Consider the following 4568-nt stretch of genomic DNA (forward strand, 5'->3'; position numbering starts at 1 on the left):
GACAATCTAAACAACCCGAACTGCTTAATTCAAATTGTAAGAGTTGAGTTGGGTTAATTTTAATCTTGGGTTAGGTTGGCTTGAATTTTTTATGTTTTTCGGGTTGGGTTGGATTCGAGTTGTACTTTTAAATATTTGGGTTGACCCAATCCAACCCAAATTTCTAATATATATAAATATATATATATATATATATGAATTATAATATTTATTAGTTATACAATAAAATTTTTAATTATATATATATTGTATAACTTATAAATATTATAATTCATATATATTTTTATGATGTTTGTATGAAATTTCGAATAGATATTTTAGATTTTGATATTTAACATTTGAGTTTTATGAAATTTTAATTATTAGTATGTGTTGTACACAAATTTAAGTATTTTAAGTTAATAAAAATATAATTAAAAAAAGAATAAATAACCTGACAACCCAACCCAACTTAACACGAATTTTAAGGGTTGGACTGGGTTGGAGACCTTATTCGGGTCATTCGGGTTGCCAACCCGACCAACCAAAATTTTCACGGTTGGTCCAAAAAATCCTTCCAACCTATACCCTTAATATTTACAAAGCACCCCTAATGTTGGAGAGAAAATGTGCATTTATTTGTTGAGATTTTATTCATTTGGTTTATTGCAGAGAGAAAATGCAGTAAAATTTTATTTTCTATTTACGTTGGTTTCAAGTATCAACTTATTGATTTTTCTTATGGATTCATGGTTATTTTAAATATATCTTAGAACATTTTGTTACATATTTGAGAATATTCTAACCAATATATGAAATATACTATAGTTTATAAATTAGAGATTGACTCAATGGACATAAATCACAATATAAACCAATCTCTGAAATATATCATAATATATGAAGAAAAATTATTTCAAATAGTAAAACTATTGAAAATATTTATAAAATATAGCAAAATTTTAGAACTATCAATGATAGATGCTGATAGACACTGATAGACTTCTATCAGTTACTATTTTTTATAGGCACTGATAAAGGTCTTTCAATATCTATCAACATCTATCATTAATGTGAATGTGGAGAGATCAAGATATAGAGAGAATGAGTGGGGATTTCAAAAAAAAAATAGTTGAAATAAATCTTGCATGTGAATCAAGGAAACTTTTGAGATTCCTTTTTTAAAATATTTGTAATTAATTATAGGCTAAGGATAAAAAGGTAATTTTTATATAATTAAGAAGCCATTCGAACATTTTTAAAAATAATAGAAAAGTTGGACAAAAATGAAATATAAGACTTTTATTAAGGCGTTGTGTGTTGTTATCCCTTTATTTTTTTAACTAACGGAAAAAATTGAGGAAAGAGAGCCTAGGTGAGAAATTGAGGGGAAAAAAAAGACAAAGTAGAATTGAGAATATATTTTTTCTCTTACATGCACAAAAATAATAAGGAAAATAAATGAGAGGGATTTAGAAATATTGAGATGAAGAAAAATATTGAGAATTTTCCATTGGGGTTGTGAAGATAATAATCTCACGTTAAGCCCCAACGGCTAGTTTCTTTAACAGCTTTCATAATATAAATGTATTCAAATGTAAATAGTTGATACTTTTACATTTTGTGTTGTTCTACATATTTCTCAAAAACAAAACGGTAAAGAAACTTATCTCTGTAAAATCTTCAATAATATACTTCATCCCTTCCCGTGGATGTAGGCTCTGAGTTAGGCCGAACCACGTACATGCTCGTGTTCCTTTTCTCTTCTTCTTTCTGCTCTTCAAATTGCATGCTTAATTTTCTTCTTCAATCACTGCAAATCGCACAAGAATATAGCGGAAGGTATAGGAATTTTTAGAGTTTTTTTTAACTGAAAAGAAAAGAAAGATTGAAAATTACCATCAAACTATTTTGAGTCGGCTTCATTCTTTCCCACTGAATTGAGATGGTGGAGGTCTCCACATGTTGTAGAGCCAGCTAAGAGGTATGGCACATTGTGTGCCTTTCGTTTCACCTACCACTTTCATTTGGGTTGAGCGTCCTCCCTCGTGGGCCTGAAGTCAATTCTAAACCCAACAGGTTGGAAGAGACTAGAGAGATAGCTCTTTCCTTTTTGAGCAAGTTGATGGCCATTTAGGCCTTGTGAGAGGAACTTTTGAGGTTGAAAGACAAAAGAAGACCTTTTTTCTGAGAAATGTAAAAGCCTCATGGGTTTTGAGAGATGAAATTTTGAGGTTGAAGATAAATGAGGGTTTCGCCCTTTTTGGTGGTCGCGGCCTTTTTTTTTTTTTTTTTTTTTGGTAATAAATGATAGAAGAATGAGATCTTTGATATTTTGAAGAAAGAAAAGAAATGTAAGGAGAAAACATGGTTTTTTTTTTTTTGACTCGAAGGGAAAGAGAAGAAAGAAAGGAAGAAGTCATAGATTCATGTTTTTTTTTTTATTTTTTATTTTTTATATATAAGAATGGATACGTTAAGAATATGAGAGGTTTTTAGAGATTGAAGAAAGGTGGAAGATGAGAAGGAAAAGGGCAAGGAGAAGAAGAGATACCATAAAGAGAAGATTCAAGAGGTGAGTTTCCACTTTTTGCCTAGTTGTCGGCGATCGAATGCTTGATTGGAGTTAGATGGTGGCTGGCAGTTGGAGGTTAAAGAATGTCATCCAACTGTGGTTGATTTTACTCATAGTGTCCAAAATTGGGCTATGATACGCTGTAAAAATTTAGAGAAGTAGAGAGAGATGGAGAAACTTGGGGAATCTCATTAAGTTTTCTCAAACTATTACAATAAGAAGAGAGCATTAAATACTACACCCTAGAAGTAGAAGGTGTTAGACATATTTAAATAATAATATGTTTAATTAAAGTATGGACTATGTATGTGGATTAATAATTTATCACAGAATTATTTTATTAGATTGGACCCTATTATGTGATCTAATTAATTAAGGTCTTAGATTAAGTATGGACTTAATGGGTAGAAGCCCATTCCTAGTTAATTAGGGTTTAATGGAAACCCTAATTGAACTAGTATATAAAGAGACCTTAGGGCTATGGTCCCCGATATACCAAAACAATAAACACTCAGTCTTTCTTGAATTCCATCTAGAGAGATCCCACTAAGGGCATTCGGAGTTTTGGTTGAGGAAGACCATAGTCATCCATCATCATCTTGAAGCTATCATCAATTTTGCAATGGAATTCGATATGTTATTCTTGACAATTTGACATAAATGATCCTAGGGTTTATCTATTCAATATAGATATAAAGAATTTATGCTAACAAGTGGTATCAGAGCATAAATTTCATGTTGGATTGTTAGTTTATGCATCTTCCATTGGCATTGTTGATTAAATTTTGGTTTCGGTGAAGAATTTAAAGATTTTTTTTTTAAAAAAATGGTCGGCTTACTATAGCAGCGTTGTAAACTCATCGACGGTAAGATGGAAATCTCGGCGGTCATTTTTTTTTCTTTGGCAATATGTGTTCTTGCAACCCATATTCTTGTCTGGAGTTGCCGTTACGTGAAGGTATCGGTCAATTACCAATTAAAGTTTTGCTCGCGGTTCTTGGTTTTAATTATCAGTTTTTTTTTCTTTAATTCTTAATAGATGACTTTATGAGTTCGATTTTAAATTTGATTAATAATGGAAAAGTTAATGTTGTCTTTTTTTTTTTCTTTTTTTTTTTAACTGAAAAGTTATGTTAATACTTAATTGATGAATATGAGTTTCAAAAAAAAAAAAAAAACTGAATTGTGATTGATAATTTTGGACACTGGTGGTTTTTTTTTTTTAAGGTTAAAAAAAAACTGATTGAATTTAGTGAATTTATTTTTTAATAGTTTGATAATATTGAATTTGTCAACTATTTGGATTAATTGCTGATTGAACTTCTTGCCCGCGTTTCTAAATTTTATTGATTAATAACTTGGTGAAATTCTTGAAAAGGGTTCTTAGTTCTTGATTGATAAGTTTGTGAATTAAAATCTACAATTTGATTGTTTTTGTGATATTCACATGTTTATGTTACTTTAATTGTATTATGTGTATGCAATTATTAAGTGAATTTTGTAAAAGATTATTTGGTGTTCTTCCTCCTTTATTTTTTGTACAATAATATTATTATATTATTGTATCTTATATTTTAGATTGAATTGGAAAAAAATAATATGTTACCAAAGTAGCCTCTATTATCTAGATCGTTTTAATTATGAAATATAAGATGTGCATATTCATGAATTTATGCGGATAATTATCGGTCCAAAGGAAGAAAATTATTTGGCCAAATTGTGGGTATGCATGTGGTAATGAGTATGTGGCAATTATAAGGATTGCTCATGTGAAAAGTATTCGATTCAAATAAAGTTTTTTTTTTTTTTTTTACAGAGTTAATTGTCAGTACTTTGATTACTATGTTAAGAGTACCATTTCAGTTGGTGTTTTTTGCCCAAAGGCTGGACATCAATGTTGTGATAGGTATCTTGTTAAAGGGGCCCACCATATATGTGAAATTATTTTGTTATGTTTTAATTGTGAGCATATGTTTTATTGTTTATTGTTTCAGTTGATCTTACTCAAATATCT

The 4568-nt window shown here is 29.7% G+C and overlaps 1 long non-coding RNA gene across 1 annotated transcript; it reads right to left on the bottom strand.

Moving 5' to 3' along the window:
* Positions 1-1466: 1466 nt before the first annotated feature.
* LOC120091977 (uncharacterized) lies at positions 1467-1991 on the bottom strand. The gene is made up of 2 exons (XR_005485875.2): positions 1879-1991; positions 1467-1792 (listed from the first exon to the last, which is right to left on the bottom strand). It is a non-coding gene; the product is annotated as an uncharacterized LOC120091977 (long non-coding RNA).
* Positions 1992-4568: the final 2577 nt, after the last annotated feature.

The sequence above is a fragment of the Benincasa hispida genome, chromosome 11 (genome assembly GCF_027475165.1).
Source record: "Benincasa hispida cultivar pf3 chromosome 11, pf3_genome.v1.1, whole genome shotgun sequence".
NCBI lineage: Eukaryota > Viridiplantae > Streptophyta > Magnoliopsida > Cucurbitales > Cucurbitaceae > Benincasa > Benincasa hispida.